The 12709-nt window shown below is 38.5% G+C and overlaps 1 long non-coding RNA gene across 2 annotated transcripts in view; it reads right to left on the bottom strand.

The window, feature by feature from the left end:
- The window catches only part of LOC112302487 (uncharacterized), a 281060-nt gene that overhangs the window by 105588 nt on the left and 162763 nt on the right, over positions 1 to 12709 (bottom strand). For both annotated transcript variants that reach the window (XR_008425615.1, XR_008425616.1), the window contains one exon: positions 1250 to 1318. This is a non-coding gene — a long non-coding RNA (uncharacterized lncRNA). The remainder of the gene's footprint in view (positions 1 to 1249; positions 1319 to 12709) is intronic.

The following is a 12709-nucleotide window of genomic DNA, read 5'->3' as shown; positions in this document are numbered from 1 at the left end:
ATTTCTCCCTTATTAACTCTCAGCCCCATCCTCACCCCACCCACTACCATGCAGCTTAAAAATAACTTGATCAATGAGTAGCTCTTATAAGAGATAATTGTAAAATAAAAACAATTTCCTCTAGATGGATTTCAGTGATGTCATATTTTATACTGCTAAAATAATTTACATCATTATTGCCCAATACTAAAGAATCACCTTAGGCACATGTCAATGTATATAAACTACACAATTATAACAAAATTAAAATATGCTTTTAATTACTAAGGGTGTAAAGTCTAAGGAAATTTCAATACATATAAAAATTTCAATATAATTATGCATAACATAATCAGATCTTATCTGGCCAATGGAACACACAGGGTGAATTACATATATGCATAAACACAGAGATTCCCAATTTTACTGTGAGCTTTGATGCTATTATTAGAACTTTGTTTCATCTTGCTTTGTTGTACACAGATATAATAACAATGGAAGTGAAACAAAAAAAGGACAGAAAAATCTAAAATGTACTAAACTTATATTCTGGGTCAGACATTATTTATACTTAACTGTTTTTTATTTGTTCTCATATAGTTTGCACAAGTTTTTTGAAGTAGGAAATTAATTTTGTATTATTTCTCCATTTTACATATGATGAAAATGAGGCTTAGCAAGATTAAAGAACGTTTGTTGCCTTTGCAAGTCTATGGCATTTAATCCAAGTCCAAGTCCAAAGTCCCTGATCTTACTACTCTACCAGGATAAAGAAAAGATGCATTTGACAGGCTTTTATATAATGCCTATCATAATCATGGAGTCATTGAACAGGAACTTGGAACGCAGAGAACTTTTATTTTAATTAACTCAGTCCACACATATTTACTGTGCTTACTCCGTGCCAGACGGAGGAGAGGCTCCTACCTGGAAATATTGACATGGAATAAAACAAATGTTAGTCAGGTGCTGGCAACCACTGAATCTCACCCAATCCTGTTGGTCAGTGACCCAGAAGGGCTGCTATACTAGGGCTGGTAACGTCATTATTGGGGACTTGCAAGTCCCAAGAATCTCTCTGCTTATCCTCAGAACCCTGATTTCTGGGCTCATTTTGACCTCCATTACTTGTTTTTGTCACAATTTACACAGAATCTGCAAATTACTAATTTACTAAAATTCAAATAGCCCTGGCTGGGTACCTCAGTTGGTTGGAGCACCGTCCCATGTACCAAAAGGTTGCAGGTTCAATCCTGGTCAGGGCACATACCTAGGTTGTAGGTTCAGTCCCAGGTTGGCATGCGTATGAGAGGCCCTCTCCCTCTCTCTCTCCATCTTTCTGTAAATCAATAAACATATCCTTTGGTGAGGATTTTTTTTTTTGGTGAGGATTTTTAAAAATTCAAATAATTTAGTCTCTTTTAAAAACTCACAGACATGATTTTGTATCTTTTGTAAGAGTTATCTAGAACCTAGTTCACAGTAGGCAGTCACAAAGGCAACTTTTTTTTTCCTGGAACAGTAGCACAACCCACTTAAAGACATTAAGGCACAGAGAAATAGCTAGTAGCATGACTAGTTACTAGCAGAACTAAGACAAAAACTCAAGTCTCTTAACTCCTCATCAAGTACTATTTGCAATTCTGTATCTCAGCTCATTTGGAACTGAGTGAATTCCTCACATAGGGAAGACTTTTCAGTTTATAGCTCTAATTATGGGTGTGAGAGTCACAAAATTCTCTGCCTATTCCCATGCCCATTCTCTAATTAAAGAAGTGGTAAAAGATATGACTGACGTAATGAACATCAAAAAAGGAAAAATATGAAACAAACATATGAGGTTATAAGTTGGCTTGAGATCAATTCACTGGTCTTCATTATACTTATTTATACAAGCCTGAATTTTATCTAAATGAGCTCCAACTCTACATTCTAATTCAGCAGGGTGGTAGCTTCACAGGTTTCATGCATCCGAAAGAGGTAAGATATCAAATTTCAATCAAGAATGGTTAAGTTCTTATATGCATAAGACATTATCACAAGCAGTACAGGTAGCACAATGTTTCTAAAACATAGTCCCTGATCCTAAATGGTATTACAATCTTTTTTGTATAAATAGTAGAATTTCCATTAGGAGATACTCATATTACCCATTCATTCATTCGTTCACCGGTAAAAGTATTTATTGAGCATCTACTACATGCAATCACTATGTTAAGGAAACTATCAGCAAAAACAAGCAAGCAGAAGAAGCCCAGTTGTGGATGCATGAGTTATTCATTGCTGTATAGTAAACCAGTCTAAAACTTAGTGACTTAAAACAACAAACATGCGTTATCCTACAGTTAGTGGAGAGTTGGTGTCCAGGCATGACTCAGAATCTCTCAAGAATTCAAGTTAAGCTGTCAACTGGAGTTACTGTCTCATCTGAAAGCTCAGCTGTGGAGGAGAGGGAGTGGGAAAGACCTGCTTCCAGGCTCCCTCACATGGTTATTGATATGCCTTGGTCCCTTGCCGTGTGAGCCTCTCCATAGGGCTGCCTCACAACATAGAAGCTGGCTTCCTTCGGGGAAAACAAATTAAGGCAGAGCCCCCCAAACAGAAGCTATCATCTTTTTTCATAGCCTAATCTTAGAAGTGACACCACAGCACGCTACCACAGATGCACTATCCTGTTCGTTAGAAGCAAGTCAATAAGTCTCACCCGCTCGCCAGGGGACAGAATCACTAAGTGGTGGGGGGGTGCAGGGAGGAGTCACTGGGGCCACCTGAACTGCCAATGGATCTCACCCATGGGAAGCTTAGAGCCTTTTTATATTTACTGTGTGGTGCATGGCTTTAAAAATTGACTGGTCTGTGCCAGGTTCTCAACAATTATTTGCATAATAATAGGTGATAAATCAAAAAGGTGGATTGGTGCTAAATTGTGAATGCCTGGCTGAATACTTTATATTTAGTCTAATAGATGAGGTGAAACCATTTATAGTTAGAACATTAAAGAACATAATAGCCCTGACCGGTGTGGCTCAGCTGATTGCGTGTTGTCTCGCAAAGCACAGGGTGGCTGGTTGATTCCTGGTCAAGGTACATGCCTGGGTTGTGGATTTGGTCCCCATTTGGGGCATGTGTGAGCCAATTGATGTTTTTCTCCCACATTGATGTTTCTCTCCTTCTCTTTCTTCCTCCCTTCCTCTCTCTCTCTAAAAATAAATAAATACATTTTAAGAAAAAAAGAACATAATAGTTGGAAAGAAATTTTTTTCACTCGAACATTGCCCTTTCCCAGAAATTCTGTTCTTTCACAGTGCTGAGAGCAAAGTTCCCTCATTTCTGCTTTTTGGTAATTAACTGTCCCAGTTTGCCCGGACTAAGGGGGAGTGTGGCACATGGGCCTGTCAAGTGCTGAAATGAGGACTATTATGAGCCACCTGGAGCCAGCTGATCATCCAACTCTACACCCATCCATACTCCTTCCTCCCATCAGAAGGAAGATGATCATTCTGATGGGCCCACATCTCCAGAGGGTGGCACAAAGACAAAGAGGCTCTCTCACCACCCTGGGTCAGCTGTACTTAGACATGGAGGGTTCAGCTCACACTTCCACTGTCCACTGAGGGAACAGGTTCCTGCTCTGGCATGTGCAGCCTACTCGCCTGTGCCTGGAGGAATTAGTTCAAAGAGGGCTGGGAGTCAGGCGGTTTGGCCAAGGTCTACCCACTGGTTTCGCCAACAAGGAAACAAACAGTGTACACTGCTTTGTTGTGTCTTTTTCTCAATTAGGTAGAACTCAGAGGGAAAAGCAACGCTTAGGATCTCCCATATAGACAACAATGATTAAAGCTAAATTTTCAGCCCTGGCCTGGCAGCTCATTCCGTTAGCGTGTCATCCTGACAGGCCAAGGTCGTGGGCTCCATCTCCAATCAGGGCGTATTCAAGAGCCAACCAACGATGCATAAATAAGTGGAACAAAGCCAGTGTTCTTCTGACTTTCCAGCTCTCTTTCTCTTCCCCCTCCTCTTTAATCAAGTAATTAAAAAACCCCCAAATTTCCAACAAGTTATTTAGCAAGTGTCCATAAAATGCCCGCTCCGAGCCATAGGAAGTATTAGAGAAATAAAGATAAAATGGTCAGTTCTCACCCTTTGACACAGTTGCATGTGAGGACAGACATATAAACCAACATTTAAACACAGTATATTAAACTATGTCATAGCCATTTATTTATGATATCGTGAAAGCAAGAGATAGAAAGTAGACTTTTCCCCTTAAAAATCTAATTATTGTTATATTGGTTACAACTTTCTTGAGAAGAGTAACAAAAAGCTTTTTGTTACTCTTTGTTGTTTGTTTGTTTATAGAGAACAATGCTTGAATTCAAAAAAACGAATGCAAGTTTTTGAGGCAAGTATGTTAGAAAGGCATTTCAATCTAAGAGAACAGAATATGGGAATACATGAAAGTATAGGGAGATGATGGCAATAACAGACAAAAATAATTTAAAATGTCTCCATCAGTAGGAGAACATAGAGGCATGGAAGAAAATGAAAGTGAATGTTTCTGTGGGGGCTGGGTATTCTGGAATAGCAGCTTATGTCAAAAGCCTGAGAAATGCAAGTTACAGACTGGGATAGAGCCTATAGGTGGGGAGGACAGCCATCGACTGAAAATGGTGAGGGGAGTGCGAAAACTGGAACTAAAGTGGTTGTCATGTTGTGAAACAGAAACAGCAACTTGGACAGACATAGGCAAGGAACAGAATCTCCAGGACTTTACTGGTACAGGAAGAATGGCAGCCCAAGAATTGAAGGTGATACCAAAGCCTTGAGCCTGGAAACCAGAGCGGTCCCCCTGAAAAGGATGAGGAAAGTGTGAAGGATCTGGTCTTTGAAAACTGGTTCAACTGAAAAATGTCTAATTTAAGGAGCTGGTAGGACACCTAACTAGGACTGCGGAACAACCAATTGGAAATGTGGACTCGGATCATAAAAAGACAGCAGGGCCACACACACAGGTGTGTCTAGAAATGATGGATGATAGGCGGGAAAGAAATTGAGAAAAAGGGAGAAAAGAAACTGAGAGAAAAGAGGAAGAGATTGAATAATTGGAAAAAAACCAGTATTTCGGAAGGTGAAAGAAAAGTCCTTTGAAGAAGCAGTAAGAAGAAGAAATTCAGAGGATGGAAATGCCAGTCTTTCTTTCCTTCTCAAAGGAAGAAGAGAAAAATAAACAAGCATAGAAAAAGAGATCTGATTTGTGGTTACCAGGGGAAGGGTATGGAGGGAGAGGGAAATTGGATTGATGTAGTCAAAGATAGCTTCCAGTTGCAAGATAAATACTAGCAATGTAATATACAACATGATGACTATAGTTAACGCTTCTGTGTGGTATATATGAAAGTTGCTAAGAAAGTAAATCCTAACAGTTCTCATCACAAGGAAAAAAAACGTTTTTTTCTTTTTACTTTTTGTGTCTATATGAGATGATGGAATGTTAACTAAACTTACTTTGATAAGCTTTATATATATATATATATACACATATATATATATGTGTCAAATAATTATGCTGTAACCCTGGCTGGTGTGGCTCAGTGGATTGAGTGCCAATCTGCAAACCAAAGGGTAGCCGGTTTGATTCCCAGTCAGGGCATATGCCTGGGTTGCAGACCAGGTCCCCAGTAGGGGGCACGTGAGAGTTTCTCTCCCTCTCTTTCTCATTCCCTTCCCTCTAAAAATAAATACATAAATAAAATCTTTTTTAAAGTATCATTATGCTGTACATGCTGTGTGCCAATTGCATCTCAATAAAGCTGGGGTAGGCGGATGGCATTCTAACCTGACTGTACAGCATCTGAGTTCTTTCCTTGAGGACTGAGTCTTCTCTGGAAGCTGGTGGTTTTCAGTGCATTGGTTATGGGAAGGCCTTTTTCATATAGGCAGAGAAGTAGGAAGAAAAGCAGGAGTGATCTAGTGGGCTGATCCCAGAGATAGATTATCTGGATCCAAATTCCAGCTCTGCCCCTTGCTAAATGAAGGATGTGGGCAATGCACTGACCTTTTATTCCTTTCTTTACTGTCAAAGGGGAATGAAAATAACAATAGCAACTTCGCAGAGAGGTCGTAAGGATTAAGTGAAGTAATAGGGAGAACAATGCTTTGAACAAAGTTTGAAGCCTCAAAATCTTTTCATTTTCAAATGAAAAAAGTTGCCCTTACCCACACCTTGCCACAAAATTTCCTCTACCAACATTTCCAAGATAACAGTACCTTGGGCGCTGCAGCTTCATTTTTACATGTTTAATATAATGGATGTTGCAGATAATTAGGCCGAACTGGAATAGAATCTATAGCACTTTCCTTTAATCTACATGTCTTTCACCCCCAGTTTTGTAAGATGTCAATTCCAGTGTTTTCTTGCCAGGGGTGCCAATTTATATCCATGATCACAATTCCAAACTTCTCTTTCCTCATAAATAGAAGTGTGGGCAAAAGTGGGTTTACAGTGACACTGTGACATTCTTTTGAATTCATAAGGCTATTGTAATAATCATAACCTGCATATCTTTATCCATATGAATGACTGTAATCCTACTTTTGCTCCCCCCCTTTATAATATAAATCAAGCAGAGCCTAGACTGTAGCTTTCTGGTTCTCTAAGATGGGAAGGCCTTGACTGGACTTCTATTTTGAGGTCAACTGTCACTTAATTATGACACAATCTGATATTTTGATATTGTTATGAATAGGCCCATGGCTTTTGAGCAAGATTTATGTCTTAAAATGTTTTCTTAAAGGTAAATATAAACAGAGAGAGAGGGAGAGAAAATCCAACCATATTATTCAAAAGCAGATAGTTATGAAATAGTTATGCAAATAGTTGTGCAAATAGCTAGGAAACGAGCTCAGCAGATCTGTTCTTGAATCTAGGGAACAGGGTATGTGCTCTAATCCGCACCAAACATTTTTAAAAAGAAACTGTCAAATAAGTCAGGATATCATGACACAGTGCCTGTCGCTTGCCACAGGACATGTTCAGGTCAAAAACTGTTCTCAAAGAAGAATGTCCAGTTTCTAGCCATTCATTCCAGTCCTCCATTCAATAAAGAACTTGATTTTTACACAATATACAAAATCAGTAGGAAATATATACTCTCAAAAATCTTACCTAAATTTGCATTTACTAATTAGTCTATACAAGGTTATATGTACATATATATGTGTGTGTATATAATACATATAATATGTATATATACACATATATTATACATATCTATATACGATTACACACACACACACTTCAGGGATTCCACCAATTAAAACACCAAATAAAAGCTACAAGTTCAGTTTGTGTATTTTAAAGATTATTATTTTTAAGTATATTTTATTGATTATGCTATTACAGTTGTCCTATTTTCCCTCTTTGCTCCCCTCCGCCTGGTACCCCCATTCTCTCCAGCAACCTTCCCCTTAGTTCATGTCTTTGGATTGTACATGTGAGTTCTTTGGCTTCTCCACTTCCCATACTATTTCTAACACCTTCCTGTCTATTCTGTACCTGTCGACTATGCTACTTACCCCCTCTAGATTTTTCCCCATTCTACCCCTCCCCCTGCCCACTGACAACCTTCTGTGTGATCTTCAAATCTATGACTCTGCTCCTGTTCTAGTTGCTTGTCCAGTTTGTTTTTGTTTTTTTAGATTCTGTTGTTGATAGTTGTGTTTGTTGTTATTTTACTATTCATAGTTTTGATCTTCTTTTTCTTAGATAAGTCTCTTCAACATTTCATACAACGAGGCTTGCTGATTACAAACTACCTTACCTTTTCCTTGTCTGGAAAGCACTTTATCTGCCCTTCCATTCTAAATGATAGCTTTGCTGGATAGAGTAATCTTGGATGTAGGTCTTTGCTTTTCATCACTTCGAATACTTCTTGCCAGTCCATTCTTGCCTGCAAAGTTTCTTTTGAGAAATCAGCTGATAGTCTTATGGGAACTCCTTTGTAGGGAACTCTCTCCTTTTCTCTCTGCTTTTAAGATTCTCTCCTTATCTTTAATCTTGAGTAATTTAAGTGTGATGTGTCTTTGTGTGTTTCTTCTGGGATCCAACTTCTTTGGGACTCTGTAGCCTTCCTGGACTTCCTGAAAGTCTATTTCCTTCACCAGATTGGGGAAGTTCTCCCTCATTATTTTTTCACATAAATTTTTGAAATTCTTGCTCTTCCTCTTCTCCTTCTGGCTCCCCTATGATTCAGATGTTGGAACATTTTAAGTTGCCCCAGAGGTTCCTGAGCCTCTCCTCATTTTTTTGAATTCTTGTTTCTTCATTCTCTTCTGGTTGAATGTTTATTTCCTCCTTCTGTTCCAAATCATTGATTTGAGTCCCTGTATCCTTCCTTTCACTGTTCTCTGTATATTTTCATTTTGTATAGCCTTCACGTCTTCCTTTATTTTGTGAATGTACTCAATCATTCTGTGAGCATGCTGATTACCAGTGTTTTGAACTCTGCATCTGATAGGTTGGCTATCTCCTTGTCACTTAGTTGTTTTTCTGGAGTTTTGATCTGTTCTTTAATTTGGGCCATATTTCTTTGTCTCAGAGGCCAAAGGTTTAACAGCCAGAGGTTACGATGCTTTCTTTCCTGGCATGGAACCCTGAGCTGTGTGGTCAGACCTGGGGCTGGGATTGCTTGCTCCCCAGTTGTCCCTCCTGGTTTTTATCTGCCACAAGTGAAAGTGGGACTGCCTGTTCTGCCAGCTGCTGCCACGGTTGCCTCTTGCTGCCCCTGCCCTCCTCTGCCTCGCTACATCACACTGCATCCTCTCTGCTGCCCCTACACATCTGAATGAATATTTCTTCTTTAAATCCTTGGTTGTCGAACTTCCATACAGTTTGATATTCTGGCAGTTCTAGTTGATTTTTGGTTTTAGATTGGTTGTTATCCTTCTTATGGTTATGCAAGGAGGCAAAGTGAATCTACCTATGCTTCCATCTTGGCTGGAAGTCTATTTTAAAGATTATTAATGGAGGACATTCATTTAGTTGCATTTTTCACAAAAGAAACAAACATTAATTATTCCATTTATTTTCTTAAAATTCGAACTATTCAAAACCAGTTTTGCTTTATTCATTATAAGCCAACATCTTTGGCTTATTATTGCTTTTTTATTTCATTCCAATAGTTTCAAAAATATATAAAATCATCTTTTATAATTTAACATGTCAAAATTTTACATCTTAAGAACACCAAATAAATTTAGAGATAAAAGTGAGCATTAATCTATTCTTCCACACACAGTTATATAAACATAGCCATTTATGCAAATTAAATGTATATAGCCATTGCCTTAAATGACACACAGGAACAATGCTAACACAGGCAGAGTAGGTTTTCCAGAACAGTTAAAATATGAGAGATTAATCATATCAGAAAGGTTAATCGCTGTAGATATTAGAGGGTTTTTTTTCCTCCTTTCCTTTTAGTGAATCTAAGAATATCCATTTCTGAACTCCACTGGCTCTGCTCGCATCGGTGGATCACAGTTCTCCTGCCAATTCAAACTTCTTGGCAACTGCCTCCAGATCTGACAAAGAAATACTAAGAGCTAGACATGACCCCAGAGTGATTTCAGAAGGATGATGTTGGTCTCAGTGGTGACGCTGGAGCAGCAAGCCAGGCAGCCCCATCAGTGCTCTGGCTTACAAGTGGTGCTCCGAAAATTAACACAGTCTTGGCCATTTTCCAATTTCTCTCTCTCTCTCTGTCCTTCTATCCTTCCGTCTCTCCTTCTTTGACTGTATCAAGTCAGAAAAGAAAATAAGAAACTTCCAATTCAGTCAAGAAACCATAAAAGGAAATATTTTCAGGCTATATGCTATCATGACAGATCTTAGCCCCATTGTTTGGTAATCAGTCACTTTGATGTTAGCAAAGCAAAAGCAGGAAAAGAGAAAAAATTCTACAAGTATGAACTATGATATGAAAATATGTTTGGCTTTCTCTTTCACCGTTGCTTTGCCCTTTAATAACGCCATCACTGTGTTAGAATATACATAAGTACAAGGTACCATGTTAACCACTGTTAAGGGTCTGAGCAGTAAGCACAGCCACGTTGCCATCTAACCACCACCACCATTCATCTTCAGAACTTTTTCATCTTGCAAAATCAAAACTGTTCCCATTAAACAATAACTCCGCATTTTAGTTTTAATTTTCGGAATGGCAAACATGTGTCCATCAGCCAATCTTTCTAGCAGTTGTTATGTCCTTAGGTAATAAGGGGGGCTATTGAAGATGATGTGTCCACCCTCGGGGAGATGCTGCATTTAGACAGAAGATGGACAAAGATGCTGCCTCACAGGGCCACTCACTGAGCACACACCCCACACTTTGGCAGGTGTTGCATTTAAGTGAATTTTGAAGAAGAACAATTGATTGTTTAGTTTCAATGTTCTCACTGGTAATATGTTATATAATGCTAATCCAGGGAAATACACTATTTTAAAACAACAATAAATTCCTTCAAAAACAATGAATAGTGTTGTTATTTTAATTTCACTTTTCAGAATGATATTTCTGAGTGTTCATTGCTCTTTATTTTATAAGTCTTCTGGGGTAATTTTAAGATGTCTGAGGTAGGCATTGTCGATTTCAGAAAGCCCCAAGGCATACTAACATGGTCCCTGGGGCTGAAATTAAGAACCCCTGTGCCCTTGGCCTGTGCGTGGGCCACAAACCACCCTGCTTTCCAAATCTGTCCTAGCAGGAGGTGACAAATAGCACCTCAAAATTTCCAAGCCCAGCCTAAGAAGAGGTTAAAATGTAATTTTCCCTTATTAACAAACATTGCAGTTCTCTGAAAATCAGTTGCATCACTCACAAACACCTTTAATTCACCTTTCTGTCTGAGGAGGTCAGCATTGCAAACCTACAGTCCCATCTTTTTTCTTAGTGGGACCAGGTGTTGCTGTTGTTGTTTTAATTGTTATTCTTATTCTATGGCACCCAACAGAAAGATACATGCTGATATGTTCCAAATTGACTATTTGTATTCTCTTTGCTAGTGATCATTAATTTCAGTTGGACAGTTATTCATGTAAGCAATTTGCCACAATGATGACTGAGAAAAAATATTGAAGTGCTAGGCTTTTAAAATGGTAATATGTGGAGAGAGATATAATTCTCTCACGAAATATATTCCTCAAGTTTTATATTTGGTCTCTGGTGATATGAACCATAAAACCAGGCTAGCTAGTCCAAGGTGTTTTTATTGAAACCTTGGTTTGGGATAACAAGGATTGAATCTTTTAAAAGCTCATTTGGAATACAAATATTTGGATTCTAGCTATGGTACATCTATAATATATCTAGAATTTCGGAAGATAAAACCAATGGAAAAGCATATTTCTTCAGCTCAATTTTCTCATGGAAAATGACATACATGCTGCTTTCAATAGCTGCTGTTGCTTCATGAAATTCTTCAAGAAGTGATCTTTTTGACACGATTTTGTTCAGTGCCCTGTTCCTACCAGTGCTTCAAGACTTTTATGGAGTTTTTGTGAAAATGAAAGATGGAGACAGCAATGCAAACCCAGTGTTTTACAAACTTGCCTTTGCTTAGTTGTACAGAAAACCATGCAATTGACCTCATTAGATCTGTCGCTAGCTGGCTTCTTTCCGGGCCTCCCTCTCCAGCCTAAAATAACATCAGGGCTATCTAGGTCTGAGTCCCCAGACACCACTGTGATAGAACACAGATCACTGAAGAAGGAGTCCCTGGACCCCATGTCATGAAGCAACACTGTGGAAGAGTTACGGTGACCCAAGGAGACCAAAGGGACACCTTCTAACGAAGTTAGACTTCCTCAGACATTACTAATTCTTGTCTCCATCCACTCCATTTCTCAGGACCTGTGTTAACTGCAGGTCATTCAGGCTTTGAAATAAACATTTGTCTATGCTAAACAAAATATACAGTGGCAAAGCTTAAAATCACCCCAAGAAATCTTGGACAAAAGATTCAGTCCAACATCTCATGTGATAGCTAAAAAGACTGAGACCAAAAATGTTTACTTACAGATATGAACCCAAACCAACCCTGATGTGCTGATTCTCTATCTCTCACTATCTTTTCCTATGTCACTCGCAGAATTATGCCATGCATTTGGTACTTCTCCACGGGAGACAAATTCTTTTAAAATATAATAGGGACTAGAAAATCCTTTCAAACATAAAGGTATGAACTGCATCCTCAAAGCGTTCTTGTTTTCTTTAATCCTCTGAAACCATCTTTTACCATCTGTACAACATTAGCTTCTCCCCAACAAGCAAATCTATAAAATGAAATCCCTCTATCTCATTCTGTCAAATTGAACCACACATTAATTGAAAGCTTAAAGAATTATTGTAATCACTTACCGTTTTCCTTTAATGATTTTCAAATTTTGAAATGGAGCCAAATACCTTTCTGAGTACAAAAAAAAATAGAGTAATTTACAAAAGTGATAGATATTTGGCAAGATTTGAAGGTAAAATAGACTTTGGAAATGTCCATGTTTGAGGAGGTTTTCTTATAGGATATATTTAAAGACAACATGCTTAAAACAAAGCTCGAAGCAATATTGTGTTCATAAAAATTAACTGCTCTCTTAGCTAATACATAAGACCTGAATTCTTGTTTGCAAATGCTTCTTGCATAGCTGATGCTATCAGGGTTGGCCAAAATTTTACAA

This window comes from Desmodus rotundus, chromosome 11 (assembly GCF_022682495.2).
Source record: "Desmodus rotundus isolate HL8 chromosome 11, HLdesRot8A.1, whole genome shotgun sequence".
NCBI classification, from domain to species: Eukaryota; Metazoa; Chordata; class Mammalia; order Chiroptera; family Phyllostomidae; genus Desmodus; species Desmodus rotundus.
The sequence above is the reverse complement of the archived record's forward strand: the minus strand, read 5'-3'. Positions and strand labels throughout refer to the sequence as shown.